Below are 17036 nucleotides of genomic sequence, written 5' to 3'. Positions count from 1 at the left end.
AACTTTGTTATTTCAAATAGATTTTTCGCTTTTCGAAATCTTATGTTTTCTGAACCTAAATGCCATAATTTCGGAGTTATAGCTACATTTGCGTTATCACCGACAAAGTTAAAATAATACATCTAGGTACTTATGACTGCTACAATAACAAATTTGACGTTTCAATAAATCATTATTGTTGAAGTTTATTGAAATTCACACTGGATCCTTTATCTGAAAGAAAACGAATTAATATTATGGTGATAGGCGTAGAAGTCAAAAAGAAACGTGTAATAATTTATATCCTAATCGAAATTCCACAACAAGATCCACTGTCAATAAAATAGTAAAAAAGTTGAAGGAAATTGGTTCAGTGAAAGATTTATCCAAATCAGAGCGCAGAAAAACTGCATCAACTGACAACAAATCTTAAAAAGTTAGTGCCCTGTTCCACACATGAATACTAGACAAATATCTAGGAAACTTGATATTTAGCAAACATCCGTAATGAAAATTTCACGTGTTAATAAATTCCATCAATACAAAGTAACATTGGCTAAAGAGTTGTCAGATAAAAATTTTGATAGACGTGAAAAGTTTGCAGACCTAATGATGGAAAAAAGATCCACTTTTTGTATTGATGGAAACGTAAATCGGCAGAATTGTAGATACTGGTCACGTAACAATCCTCGTTGGATGCGTGAATCCCATACGCAATATCCAAAAAAACTGAATGTATGAGTTAAAATAAAAGGCGACAAAATAATTGGCTCCTTTTTCATTGGGGGTAGCTTAAATAACCCGGCGTATTTGGATTTATTGGAAAATGGTATTATACCTGAGTTGGCTCGGATATTTCCAAATCCATGTGAATATTTTCAATTACATATAAAGAAATCTTTATTTTTAAAATTTTACAGACAATAATAATATCCCAAACGATAATATTTGGCTACAGCAAGATGGTGTTCCACCTCACTATGCGTGTATGGTGATGCAATATTTAAATAATGTGATTCGCAGAAAATGGATTGGAAGGCGTGGTTTTATCGAATGATCACAGCGATCACCCGACATGAATCCTTTAGACTATTTCCCATGGGGTCACTTAAAAAACATCGTTAATGTGATGATTAGATAATTAAATGAAGTTTATTTTTTAAAAATAAAACATCATCTAAATGACGGCCCTCTCGAAGACGGCACTCCTCTAAACGCGAACGCAGATTTGTGAAAACTCTTGTCAATTGATCTTGGGTGATTGCTGAAATTTCCTGGCAGATATTTTCATTTAACTGACTGAAGTCCCTCGGATTATTCATGAAGACTTTATGTTTGAGTTGCCTCTACAAAAAAAAAATCAAGAGGCGTCAAGTCAAGGCTACTTAGGAGCCAAGGGACATCACCTCTTTGGAAATTAGTCTCTTCGCTATTCTTGATCTCACAGGTTCTGGAGTCAAATATCCCTCTAACATCGCAACATTGCAGTCGGTGTTAACCGTTATGTTTCGTCCTCGAAATTTTCAAAGAAGAAAGGGCCAATAATTCCTTTGCTTGAGATTGCTGCCCATACCATACATTCGGACTATGCATTGGTTTTGGATGTTGCATTTTTGGATTTTTTTCGGTACAATAACGACAATTTTGTCGGTTTACGAACCCATTTAAATGAAAATGAGCCTCATCTGAAAAATAAGGTATTGTTAAAAATGGGAAATCGACTAAGCATTTCTTCAGCAAATGCCAAAGTCGGTATCTAATAATTCTCATGTTAACTGGAGTTTATAAGGATGCAGTTTAATATCCAACTTCAAAATTCGCAGTAATCTTCGTCGCGACAAGTTTAAAGCCGCCGATCGCTTCCGAGTAGACACATGCAGATTTTCTCGTACTGACTCCTTCACCCTATTAATATTGTCTGTGGTCCTAGACGTTCTTGGAGAACCTTTTGCTGGTGGTTTCAACGTGAAACCGGTCTTCTCAAAACGCTTAACCAATATTTTAATTAAATTTCCACTCGGAGCTTCATTAATGTGTCTTGATCAATATTCTAGACAATTCAGTCGCCTTGTCAAGGCGTATGAAAGATCGTTCTCGTAAAACGTGCGAACACAAAAAGCGCGACGCTGTCCGTCCAGTGACTCATGGCTACTAAAACTTCCCGAGTGCAACTATCCAACCACGCCAGACTCCCCCCGCCCACGCACCGTTTGCCTCACGAAAGAAAATGTAATATGCACGTTCTATGGCACCACCCTGTATGTTGGGTGATCCATTTGAAATAACAAAGTCCATTATTTTTACGGAAAAAGGAAAGATGTGGCAACAATGGAGACACCACCATAATACCGGCCGCATCACAAAACCTTTGAGCTCTAACACTTAAAAAATCGTATAAACCGTTTTCGAGACAATTGAAGCGCATTCCATACATAAAACTTACTCTGTGTACACCTGCTTTATGATAAGAAAACTTTTGGATCAATCAAAAATCAATCCAATATTTACCTGTACGACTTTAACTATACTTTCGACTGTTTACATAAATTTAGTTAATATAAGAACATAAAAGGTTTACGCATTAAAGAGGTAAATTTATAGCACCTAAATGGCGGCAACACATTTTATAAGTTCTTATAAAATAAGTTGCGTTTCTTAGCATATCCTTTGAACTACAATGAACTTTAGTAACATTTCATATCGCATGGGTATATTCATTTACGTACATTTTTAGTCGATACTACTAGTATTTTGGTTTTTTGTCAAAATAATTTTGTTTTCTTAATTTTCACTTATAAATAGTTATAAAACATTAGATATGAGATATAAACTTGAAAATATCTGTTTCACAAGAATTTGTAAACAAAAAAATAGAACTTGGAGAATTGAATAGGTAGTCCGTAGTGACCAAAACTCGCCATAAAATAACTAAACAGATAAAGACGATAATAAGTAACTCACGGCCTAAAACGGAGTGTTGCCAGGTCGCAAAAAGTCCTGATCAATCATAGGAAACTCATCTAAAGTAAACTAATTTAGTATAGGTATAAAAGCACAGAATTGGGAATATACTAGACAAAATGGAAAGTAACTCTCCTGAAATAGGTAGATTTAAAAGAAAAAAATGAAGACTTATTTGAAAGTGAATCTAACATGGCAAGAATAGCACTAATAAAATATGGAAACGGCGATAAATTGAATATGATCATAGAAATGAAGGATTTAAGGAGGAATTCTAGCGAATTTGAGAGAAACATTAAAAAACGCATTAAAATTGGAAAGGAAAATAAAATGCTACAAGAAGAAACAGAAAAAAAGACATCAAAGAGCATCTAAACAGTTTAACTTAACAAGTAGTTTATGAGAAAAATTTCTAGACATAACGAAAAAGATTATTTAAGAAAACTGATGAGCTGAAAATTTTTGATAAATAAAGGAAGGGCATATAAATGAGAGTAATGATACCAAAGAAGTGAATAGAACAAAACATAAAAATAAAAAGAAATATAATAGAAAAATAAATGCTAGAAATATGAATAATAATAAAAATAAATAAATGAACAATTGCGTTGAACAATGATAAGAAAAGTATAACAATGAGAGCTTCGAACAGTTATCAAAGTAAAGGAAAAACAGGTAAAAGAGATGATAAGTGATAAAATGAAATAATATACTATAAAAACTATTATTAATGCTACTAAATGTCCTTGATTTTAGTCTTCTGTTTTAAAATTAGTTTTTCTTGATAATTTTTGAAAGAAAGATGGAAATACATTAGAAACGGTAAATATATAAACACAAGAATAAATAGAATCAAAATGGAATTATTAGAAAGGAAACTGTTAGAAGAAAAGAAACTATTTATTAGAATATTACTGGAGGAAATTGATGATATAGAGAAAAGTGTACTGATCATCAGACACTCAACTACTGGAGTCAGTTATAACGTATGATTAGGAATATGCAAGAGTGAGGTAACTGAAGAAACGAAAAATAATAATGAGGACAGAATTATAAATATATGCACATGAAATCACATGATAATAGTAAATACAGAATTTGATCACAGATAAATATGCATAAATTTACCAGCAATACATTCAGGATATAGGATAATCCAGATTTCAAAATTGAAACAAGACGTCCATTTGTAGTACTAGAAATGTTCTGTACCACAAATCACGAATATCTTAGTTTACATCCTCTTTTAAATATTTTTACATGAGAGAAACAGTACACTTAATCGTATGTTTAACTGTTATTTTACATTCAACCTAATCTATCAAGTAATTTACTGTATTTCCAATGGTTGTGTGTCTTGATTATCAAGAAGTTCCAGTATCTCGTTGTTCATGTGGTTATGAAGTTGTTCTTCGAGACCTTCTGCAATCTTCTTTATCTCTTCTTTGACTGTTTTCATAGTTCTCGGTGTATATCTTTAATCCAGACATACCACGAGGCGTTAACTATATTCCTTAGTATTCCATTTCAGATTCTTTGCAGGCAAGCATAACTACTTTCCTTGTACTGCCCCATAGTTATATAGTCCATAAAGGTTTGAGTATTCATTTGTATACTAGCCCCTTATGTTTATAAGTTGTGAGCATTTTTCTAAAAGCCAAATGTAGTTGTTCATATCTCAGTTTCAATTCCTCTGTTTTCTTTTTTATATGTTCCTGCCACTTTAGCTTCATCTTAGATGTGGTCCTAGATATTTGACCGTTTTTTTTATATGGGATAATCTTATCGTATAGTGAAACTGGGAGATTGTTTATCTTCTTATAGGTGAAGTTGATATGGACAGATTTTCCCTCATTGATTCCAATACGCCATTTGTTAGTCCAGACATCTATTTTGTTAATTGAATTTTGACAACCTCTACATTTGATTCTCCGACAGCTAGCTAGTATTGCAGTATCCTCTGCAAAGCCAGCGTAACAGGGATGTCACAAGTATAGTACAGAATTGGTTCCAAAAAACTGCCTTGAGGAACCACAGCTGCAATCAGTCCAAGCTCTCTGAATATTCGTGCAACTCTAACAGGTTTATTAACAAGTGAGTATTTTTCTGATTTTTTAAAAAACTCCTTTTCCACTCTTTATCATATACTTTTGCTAAGTCAAAAAAACAGCTGAGCAAATTATATTTTCTTCAAGAGATGTATCTATCATATTTGATTTACGATGCACTTGATCTATTGTAGAGTGCCTGTTGCGGAAGCCAAACTAATGGGAATAATTTCGTTTTGATCAAGTATGGTTTATATTCTTATAATCTGATATCTTCTCAAATAATTTTGAAATCATTGTTGATAATGATATCGATTCTACATTATGCACTGGTTTTCCTGGTTTGGGTATCATTATCACTCCAATTGGTATGTATTGGAGCCTGAATGATGCACTTATAAGGTTTGTGAGGTTCACAATATTTTTCTGTTATTAAGTAGTATCCCAAGAGTTTCTTGGGGTTTATGTTCTTCTTCATCGTCACTAACACTTTCATCATTATTTTCCATGTCAGTAGTTTGGAAAATATTCTCTAAGTATTAAGCAAATGCATTTGCCTTTTGCTGATGATCACGTACCCAAGATCCATCTTCTATTCGAATTAGCGGAATCTGTTGAATTGCTCTATTCAATTTTTTCGTACATTTACGCAGTAAATAATCAGTGGTTGATCATCTGTTAGTTCGCTTAGATAGTGGTTTATGGATTCGTTTTCATTTTGTCTATTTCTTTTCTTACTTGCTGTATAAAGTTGTTTAGTGTGTCTTTATTTTCTGCAGTTCTTGTCTCCCACCACGTTTTTATAGGTTTCCTTTTTCTTTTTGTTAAAAATAAACATTGAAAATGCATGAAAAACTATGTGGTTGAATACAATCGATATTAAGGCTTGTAAAATGACTCAATATCTTCGGAACCATACTGACCATTGTTTTAGATCGTCAACCACTATATTAGTTGAAGCAAAAAATGTCATGTTATGTCATGTGAAAGGCTATGTGAGTCATTCTCTAGGAAATATAAACATTAACGTACTACGAATATCGGTGGCGATTATCAGTTATCAATCTTTTGAAGTTTATCTGTCAATCACCATTAAGTTATAAGACACAATCAACAACAATAATTGTTCAATTGTCATTAACAACTATTATAATAAATATTTAATAGTTTTTAAATAATTGCGAAGCGATTGGAGGTAAAAATGTTTGGATACGTTACATGAGTGGTGAAATAAATCTCTATATGGTTACTTATAACTCTTATTAAGTAATATTATGTAGGTTCAATTCATAACTTATATTTTAATCGCCGTACTGCACTGCTAAAGGATCAGCGTCTCCGTTCCAGCTATTCCAACATGTGATACCGGCCATTTGATTTATAATAATTATTATGTTCCATCTAATGTTACTTAATTTTACGTTGACAAAAAGTTTTTTTAGTAGTCATCGAAACGTTAAATTATTTACTTGTCGGCACCATTGTATCATGTTAAGTCATTACGTTTAGTTATAAAGTTGAAAAAATATATATTACACGGATCAAAAATACGAGGCATCACATTACAATAAACGCGCAATAAAATAAAAAGCGTGCCGCCATTAATAATAAAATTAATGGGACCGGTATTCAAGTTCGTAATCGAAGAAATTACGCTAACTAGAAATGAAAAATTTGACAATTATGAGACTCCCCACGTAGAATGGATTCTTTTTCACTTCTTCCTCGTTATTTGACTAGCTCGATAAACTTATAAATTAAAAAAAATTATTTGTTATCTTCATTATTTGAATGTTATATACTGTAGAGCTAAAACAAATTTTTTGTTACTACACATAAGAGCCGTGTCTCAGTGAAGTTGGTGTACTATGAAATATACATTTTTCGAAACAATTCACCGATATACCAAAATCATCGAAGCTATCATGTATTTATGGGCGCGGGCGCGAGTATTAGAATCAAGGATGAAGAGTATGTATGTAATATAATAATCGAAATTCGAAAAACTACTCAAGACTCATATATTAAAAAAATACTGGACTTAGTAAGGGGCGAAAGCTGCTATCAAACTAATCCCGAACTCCAAACTAGAGTCGACTAAGACATCGTTGGAAATACATTCGCTGGATTGCCGTTTCTTCGAGTGATTTGGTTAACATTTGGATCGAAATCGTCTGCCTTAGGTTCGTGTAAAGGTCAGTTTTGCTCGGTAAGACTACTACGATGATCATTCAACGATAATCGTTGAGCACTATTTTTTTGGTATTCTTATGGAACTGTTTTGATCCGAACGAGTATCGCTAGAATCGCTGACGGTGCTCGTATGTCTTGAGAGTCATTCAGAAAAAAGAGTGAATCTAGTAGTTAGTCGTCAACGATATTTCTTTTTGAGGAGATCACGCGAATTACTACTGATGGGAACCATCATTATCTGTTAATCATATATTTAGTGATACAATGTGTCCCTTATTTTACCTTCCATTAACGTATCGTCTAGCTATTATTCTAATAGTAGAATCACTTACATATTACGAATAGGTACCTATAATTTCAACCAAAATTTCGATTCCTATCATTTGTGTCCAATAATATTTGGTAAGTAAGATCAATTGAAAATAATAATTACCAATAGACATTGTTGAAAAAAAAAAACATCCAGTTGACACAACGTATTTATGAGTAAACCCTTTCTCAAATTCTATCGGATGAATCATTACTTCCGCAAAAATATCGAACTTAAAGACATTAAATAAGAAGAACACGAATCGTCAGCAATCATCCAATTGTCCAGAGACTATATGAGAACAAATGATTGGATTGCCATTTTCCTTTACTGAATAATTATATTAAATTACCAAAGCCAAGAAGAAGTTACCAGCACCTACCTAATAAATATCCAGATTGAACACTTGAAAAGATCATTAGCTCAAAATGTATCATTGGAAGTAAGAAATAGACGTTAAGAAGCAGCAAATATTATAATTGAAGAAAATTTGCCAAATGTGTCTACTGCTACGAAAAAATGTGTGTTGAGTTTAAAAATGACAATAAATCAAAATACTATTGTAAAAAGTGTCATACATTTTTATGCCTGAAACACGTTAATATTTATTACGATCAATAATCAAATTAATTATTTTTGCTATCATTTTTAAAAATAGAAACTGATTTTTTTGCATCAAAATGTAGGCATGTAGAGATGTGTGAAAAAAATATGAGAATAATATTTTTTATTATCGAACTGTATTCACACCTACGAAGATATTCGAATAGTAATTGCAAGGAAAATATTTTTGGATATCTATATATATATATACATATTTACTTATCGGGTCTGGTGAAACCGGTGCTATCAAATTTGTATTCAAAAGAGGCGCTACCACCGCAGGGTTAAAAAAAGATGACCTGGAATTCCTATAATAAGACAACTTGGAATTCTCAGGCTACAGTTAGTCGAGTGGTGAAAAATTGTTTTGTTAAGGCAATTGTTCGGGATACGATGATCGAAGGATGATAAATGTCTTGGGTGAAAGTCCAGCTGTATTAACTGTTTTTAAATATATACGTGGGAAAGTGCACATTGCGTGGTAGCCACGTATTGATTGATTACTGATTTGACTGATTGATTTGACTATTGGTCTAATATTTGATACGCATGTAGTTTCTTGGCAACGTTTTGTATTTCTCTTAAACAGTTTGCAAGTCTGTAACGCTTCTTGCAGGAAAGAAATAATATAATTTTTTACTGTTGAGTAGCTTTTCCATTAAAAAGTCAAAATGCCTTAGTATAATACATTCAACTATAATCCCCGAAAAAGAAGAAGAAGAATAATCAATTTTCACGACTTGATCTCGAATATCTAAGAACATTCACACCTGACCTCATATGACTTTTCAGACAAAATTTAGAGTACCAAAATCGAAATTTATACATATTTATTTCGTTTCATACCGTAGTTGACCTCCTTTTTGAGCTTAAGTGACTGCACTATTTCAATGAAGCACTACATTAGTATACAAGTATATTAGTATAAAAGTCGTTCCAGTAGCAGCTCCATATTTACAGTTTATTGCCAATTCCCACATAAGAATACAATTATAGATTGACAGTCGACATTATTTTCAAAATTGTTTACTTTTCACACATAATAAAAGTATGTTGACTGTGGGAAATATTTGTTCAAATTACCAGTAATAAACGTTGAGTGGATGAATAAACACACTTTTAAAACTCATTTTCAATTAGGTGTTATACAAACACTTGTGAAGGTGCAGTACGTTTATTGTCAACTTTAATATCTCTGTGATTTACGTGAAGCATACAAGATTGTTCTCATAGGAAAATCTTGGAATTAAATTTGTTTCGTATAAACTATTAAACAATTTTTGTCGAAGATATTTATACCATTATGATAAGAACTACAACTGATTGGTTACGAAAATTATTGAAATAATAACGAATATTACCCATTGAAAAAATCGATATTAAAAAATAATGTGAGGAGATCAAGTCTGTAGAAAAAACATAAAAATGGAAATTGTGGGAAAGGTAATGAGACATACAATGCTCAACAGAGATGGTCTTTAATTAAAAATTAAATAGCCCGTATAAACGCAATGGTAATGAGTAATAGAAGAAAATAGGAGATATAATATAATATAATATAAAGAAAAATCTTTGACGTTATCTTCAGTTCAGGTCTCAAGCCCGAACGAAACTTGTTATACCATTCCGATGAGACGTAATAACGTCGAAACTAGTTAGAGGTTAATCTCCTTAAAATTGCAAGCAATTGGGGATGTTAGTATCGACAGGTCGATGCACACCTTGCTCTTCAGAGGAAAAGCAATTCAATATTCGTCGATATGCATTGCTAATATAATACGAATTCGCAATTAATAACATTTTCGCAACCAATTTTATTTTTGTAATCACAAGCTTTTTAACGAGCAACAATTTCAAAATCTTTATTCGAATGCTATAACTGTCAGCGATGAATCTAATAGAGACTAGTTTTTATAGTGGTAGTATCACCCACGATGTGGTAGAAAATGAAGTGTATTAAAAGATGGGATAATAAACGACGTTCTAACGAGTTGTCGTAATGAAGACGTTTGGTAGAAGGTAAGTTTTCAATCGTTAAAGTCTTTAATTGCTTTCTCAATTAGGTAATATCTTCATTGGAGCACTGAACATTTTACTTTGGTAGTACGATGTATTATAAATTTAAAGATTTATATAGTATTTAAAAAAGAAAGAAAGGGAAATAATTCATTTTACTTCGATACAATACCGAGAAATTGAGAATATAATCTTCAGTACTACGTTTTAAATTCCTAAATGTTGATAGATTTTGTTCCCTAAACAATATTTTAGAGTGAACTAGAAGGAAGCGTAATAGAAAATTTACGTGAGAGTCATGGTGGTTAAATGATAAAACCATGTCTTCACATCCGTCTTCTGGGAAACACAGTTTTTTGACATTGCTAAACGGTACTATGGAGCGGCATCCTGTAGCTGAATACTGCTTTTGTATGAACGTTATACATAGAAAGGCAGTCAAAAATACTTACAAAGATTTGAAAAAAACCGAATTAATTGATTCAAAGTATAATTCCATTTACCTATACATTTGTATAAGCCCATGCTTTTAATTTTCCTTTCTTAGAAAAAGAATTATTTTGTCACCTAGTATTCTAATACCTGAAATAACACTAGAAGTACTGTATAGGTTCCTATTTTTATAGGCTATACTCACTTACATCATTCCGAAAGAAAAATTTATTCTACAATACTGAAAAATTTCACTTTTATCAATGTTTTGAAGACATTATATACATGGTGGTGTTCATACTTTCCAACATAGTATTATTTACATAAAGAAAAAATTGAAATGTAGAAAAATTTAGTTGGTCAGCCTCCAACTCATCAAAACAACACAAAAAAAAACTATAATGATCGTTCGGTGTGGGCACTTTGCACTTTTACACACTTCTTAGAAAGTATACTCAAATATATGTTCTGATTTCGCAATTTTGAATGCCATAACTCAGAAACGAGCGGTCGTATGAAATTTTTTTTCTTAAATTATTTTACATCATCTACTCACTCCCGAATGCAATCTTTTGAAGGAACTAAGACTAACCTGTATATAGCCAAGATAACATTCCGAATGGTTGCACTAAATACACTTTTCGATATATAACTGAGAAGTGAGAGAGGAAATACCTCACTCAGAATGTTCAGTGGAGGAGTTACCAGCATTAAGCTCAAACTTCTCTCAAAACATGCCCTAATCTGTGATACCCTTAAAAATAAAATACCGAACAAGTTTTGGTTCGAGAAAAAATCATCTCAAAATTAAGTTGTAGAAGTAAATAAGGCCATACTACAAATTGACAGAAATATCATCAAATGATATAATAACGCTCCAGAACAGCAGACATAACGGCAGTAGCATGGTAAGATGGGAAAGATTAGAAAACCCTTATAAATAAATATATAAAACTCACTCTGTATATTTATATGTTTTATTATTTAATAATTTTATTGAAAAAAAGTTGATAATGAATGTGCCTTCGGCAAGAATCTTCAATCGATAATGAATGTGCCTCCGGCAAGAATCTTCAGTCGATAATGAATGTGCCTTTGGCAACAATCTTCATCCAAGGTTAACTGAAATGTTTATTTTTATCTACTACCTATTTCGCATTTTTCATTTAAGTTCCTTCAAACATGAATTATTTGAATTTTTGATCATATCATAAATATGAATAATATTTTAATTCTAACCGGCATTCATTTAATAACAAATAGCAGTACCCGTCATTACTTGGAGCCGCTAACCTGTCATTCAACTCTTCAAATGAATGTATGGTATCTACGGCAAATCACTAAGGAGATGCGACTTTCTTCCCATGTTAATATCCCGGGAAATGAAAAATACGGCGCGTTTACACATGAAAAACATTCCATTAAAACCGCTAGTGAAATGTAATGTGTCACTTGAAATATGTGTGTGGTCGTTTTACTTAACAAAACGTACTATGAGTAAAATTCTTCTGTTCACAATTGCAGAATCTGTTTCTATAAGGGACAATCAAAAACTCTCTCAACCAACAAAAGTAATGGAAGTCGAAATCATGTTCACTGCTCTTATACATTCGGAGGAAGTGATAGTCAAAATTTTGATTGAAGTGCATTAAAATGTGAAACCTTTTTTCTCTGTCCTGCATCTGTTTATTCCAGTCACCTACACCCAGACTCTGTATATCTTGCCCAATCTGATCTTCCCATTTATTTTTTAGTCTACCAGGCAATATTTTCTCGTTGGGTCTCCATTCTGTAATTTTCCTTGTACCTTGCCGCTTTTCCATTCTTTTAATGTGTCAATACCATTGTATTCTGTAATTGTATTTACTATATCTTCAGTTACTAATATATTCTTAATTTCATAGTTCATTAGTCTTCTATACTCATTATTTTCAACTTTCATTGGTCCATGAATTTTCCTAATTATTCTCTTCTCATAGGTATATACTTAGTTGATCTTCGTCTATATTTGTTATTCTCATAATTTTAGCGGCGTATGTATCTACTGGTTTTACCGTAGTTTTATAGACTCTTAATTTGGTTGCTCTGCAAATTCTACTGGTCTGTATTATAATTTTGTACTTCCTATATGTCATATATCCCGCATGAATTCTTTGTTTTCTTCCATTTTTTGTGTCATTTTGTTGTTTATTGTTGTTCCTAAGTACTTTAAGGAGTCGATTACTTCGAAGCTTAGGTCATTTGTTTTCACTGTTTCTTGTTTGTGAACTTCCTTCTTCCTGTCAATTTCCATAAATTTTAACTTTTTCTGATTTATTTTCAATCCTCGTTTTCCTGCTCCTCTCACAATTTTTTCCAACGTATTCTCTTGACTCTTTCGGTCTCTTTCTAATAGAGTTAAATCATCAGCATATGCTCTTACTTGTATTAATTTATTATTGATACTTTCATCGATAGCACATTCCCTTATTATGTCTTCAGCTGCAATGTTAGACAATACCGCTGAGAGTCCGTCACCCTACCTTACCCCAGCATTAATTTCAAATTCCTCAGGTGGTCCGTTATTTGTTATTACCCTTACCCTAGAATTTAGCATAGTCATTTTCACCCATCGTATCAACTTTTGAGGTACTTGTAGTTTTTCCATGTCCTTCATAATTGTCCTCCTGTTCAGATTGTCGAATGGGTGTTTGAAGCTGATGGAAAGCATTTGCATATTAATGTTGGGCTCATAGCTTTTTTCGATCACTTGTTCTAGAGTATGTATGGCATATACTGTTGATTTTCAGTCTATCATTCATTAATATTGTTAGTATTTTGTAAACGGTATTGAGCAAACTAATACCTCTATTACTACCATTACTACATATGTTGGGATCTCCTCTCTTCATTATTGGTGTAGTCAATACAGTAGACCACTCGCTCGGCATTGCTTCTATTTTCTATGATCATGAATATTTTGTACTTTAGGTTATCTTCCCCATATTTTATTAGTTCATTCACTATTTCGTCTGGTCCTCATGTTTTATTGTGTTTCAGTTTGTTGATTATGTCATTACATTCCGCTTCTGTTAGTTTTTATTCATTTTCTAGTATTGTATCATTGTCATTTATATCACCATCACTGTCTCCTTCCCTGAATAATTTTTTGAAATACTGATTCCATTCTTGTTCATTAATATTTGTTGTAGTTCCATTTCTTCAAATGTTGGTATAATTTTACATTATTTTCATTATCATTTGATTATTCTATTTTTTGTTTTTGATATCTTTGTACTCTCTTTTCTTATTTTTCTATATACGAGGCATATTTTTTAAGTAAGTACCATTTTTGGATTCCCCGCCGCAACCCCAAGGTCGCGCACATGCGCGCTGGTTACCTATATCTCTTATCTACGCACTGACGTCATTACAGTCTGATTTTTCATTGTGTACGTTGTTTACTGAGTGTTTAAATGCCTCCGACAATCGTCCCACCGATTGTGAAGTATGGGCTGTTATACGATTGTGAAGTTTACGGACAAAACATTATGAGTCGTCTTCAAGACGATAACGAAGTCAAAACAGTTGTGATACAGTATGTAGAAATTATGTAGAAAAGTAGATTAAGGTACAGGCTTTCATGTAAAAATAAAATTATTGCGATATATTTGCACTTCTTTTTTTAACTTACTTAAAAAATATACCTCATATATTATGATCATCTTATTTCATAGTTCGTAGCCATTCCAACCTAGCTTCCTCTTCTCTTTTTTTATTGTACATTTCGTAATCTCTTTCCATTGCTCATCAATAGTATCTTTTTCTTTGCTCTTTTGTAGTTGCTTTTCTCTCATCTTGTTCACTATATTTACCATTCTTAATTGAATTTTGATTATTACCAAGTGATAATCAGTCTCAACACCTGTCCCTCCGCATGATCTTGCATCTTGTATCATTTTTGATCTTCTTTTTGATATTAAGACGAAATTTTATGTTGTCGTTAGTTTTTCCGTGTAAGGTGTGTTTTCCTGCCAATACAATATTATATTTGTTATTATTTAGTTCTGTTCTGCTGGAAAATATCCCTTTTTATCAAAATAATTATGTTCAAAGTATGGCACTATCACATATAAATTAAGCTACAAAGACTTGAATATATGAGCTCAACAACTTATTTTGGACACAAAAAAATATTCAGCTATATTTCAATAAAATCACAGTAACACTTGTGTGAGTGGGTAATTTTTAGCATATTTTCTACAAAAAAATGGGATATAACTAGCATTTCGTCCGTCCGTCTGTCTGTAGCAGCGATATCTGCTCACGTGTAGCGAGCTTGGGTTTTTTGCATTTAATTTATGTATACCTGTTGTTCCAAAACGAAAGAAACTTTGGGTATTAGGAAAAAATTGATTAAAGTAACCAAAATGTGATCCCATAGGCGAAATGACCTCGAATAACAAAATTGTTCGCTCACGAAGCACTTTGAAGCAAACGTAAAACGGACAATTCTAAATGGTACATCAGTATTCGTTTGACAGAAGTGCTCGAAATCATCGAAACCAATCGCAGAAGACGAATGTTCAATCAAAACATCGATTTTTTTTGCTTATCAGCTCAGATCAAAAATAAATTGCAAGGTCAACGTTTTTCTACATCTTAAAAAGCGGTTGACGCGTTCCAATCACATGTTTTGGTAAAAATCGGAATGGACGAAACGATTAGAAAATTGTTTCAAACGCATAAAAGTGTATTCACCTTAATGGGGAATATTTGAATTAACAATAAAGCTACATCTAATAATAAATATTTGTTTCATTTCTTCCTCTCAAAAATTAAGTAGCAGCTCTCGTACATAAGCTGAAGTACTTTCAAGTTCCTAAAACACCAAGAAAAACTTTAGAGACGGCTACGTTCATTTGAAGAAACATAATAAGGACTTTCACGAAATTCTAAAATTAATTGTAATAAAATAAACATTTGTTTCATTACAAATTATATATTTTCATTTGTGGGAAATAGATTTTAAAATTATATGATGAATAAATAAATTATCACACTCATTTGTTAACCCAGAGCTTATGTTTTCATTTGATGAAGCAGGGTAAACTGTTGTGACAATTGGAATTAGGAAAAATCCACACATTTTTTTCAATAGGACTTACTCTAAAAAATCGACGTTTTGAAGAATTGTTTAACAAAATCAAGGATGACCCTCTATATCTCAATTGGAATACCCTGTATACATTATTACCATATGTACAAAGTTGAGATTAAAACATGGCTAGCTCCGAGAATTTCTCTAGAAAAAAATTAGTTTTTGATCTAAATAGCATTTGAGGTTAAGAAAATTTATTTTGTAAATTTACATAAACTTCGATTTCAATACAAGCTCAATTTCTCATTGGAAAGTTTTCTAAGATCCGGAAATTAATGGAAAATACAGCAAAATAGCCAGCAGGTACATGTTGGTATTTTATGGTTGATTCATTGTGTAGATACCTACATAAATTAAAAAAGAATCTCATTAAAGGTGATTGAGTTGAGAAAAAAAATTCGAATCAAAAGATTGTGCTAAGCAAAATTACGTAATATTTCGTTTTTTTATGTGTGTATTATAAATTAAAAGAATTTTTGTCGGCTCTGGTAGAAAACACCAACCATTATTCAGTTAATTAGACCCTTGTATGCTTTACGTTCACCATACTTATTCGACGTAACCAAATAATTAATTTCTCGTTAAAATATTCGACACATGTCAAATATAATGAACCTTAAAACTCCATTATTTCAGCTTGAATACCTTTTCTCCTTTGTTTAATTCACTGATAAAGATATTTTGTATTCCGAACGGTGTTGTAAATTTATGGTGTTCAAATTATAATTAGACGACAAGACAATTTACGTTAACATTTTTTTAATTAATTCGATGTGAAATACAACGACCGCTCTGTAGTCATCTGAAAATAAGTATTTGTTAAAATGTTCATGACTTGAATAGAGACTCAAAGAATTCTAATAAATTTCTCTACAAGATAAACGTTAACTATCTTTTATTGTGGCATATTTCAATAGTAATATATCGCCCAATTAATTTAACAAAAAAACTGAACAGCGATGATAAAATAACTGTATTTAATCTCTTCCTAGACAATTTTTACACTTTCCTTCGGTTTATTTTAAGAAATTACACCCAATCCAATGCACTCGTGTCCAATATCAATGTTTTTATGATTTTGAAGTTAAAACTTCTACAGTACTGTATTTTCAATTTATTCTATTCTTAGATATACAGGGTGTTTCTATATTGCTCTGACAACGCTCTACCACAGAGAGATCTCAATAAATAATTCATTTTGATATAGCAATACGAAACCTTACGGGGTCTAGTTGCTGAGGTATAAGTTGTTCAAAATTTTGAATCAAAATAAAAAATTTGCCATAAATGAAGAACGTCTTTGAATTTTTGTTCCAAATTTGGTGACCAATATGCTCCTTAATAAAATAATATT

General features: G+C 32.0%; 1 protein-coding gene across 1 annotated transcript in view; it reads left to right on the top strand.

Annotated features, from left to right (window-relative positions):
- The first annotated feature begins 10078 nt into the window (after nt 1-10078).
- The window catches only part of LOC130901506 (solute carrier family 41 member 1-like), a 90314-nt gene continuing 83356 nt past the window's right edge, over nt 10079-17036 (top strand). Inside the window, exon 1 of the mRNA XM_057812950.1 lies at nt 10079-10113. The gene's annotated coding sequence lies outside the window, so the exon portion shown is untranslated. The remainder of the gene's footprint in view (nt 10114-17036) is intronic.

This window comes from Diorhabda carinulata, chromosome X, assembly GCF_026250575.1.
Source record: "Diorhabda carinulata isolate Delta chromosome X, icDioCari1.1, whole genome shotgun sequence".
Taxonomy (NCBI): domain Eukaryota; kingdom Metazoa; phylum Arthropoda; class Insecta; order Coleoptera; family Chrysomelidae; genus Diorhabda; species Diorhabda carinulata.
The sequence above is the reverse complement of the archived record's forward strand: the minus strand, read 5'-3'. Positions and strand labels throughout refer to the sequence as shown.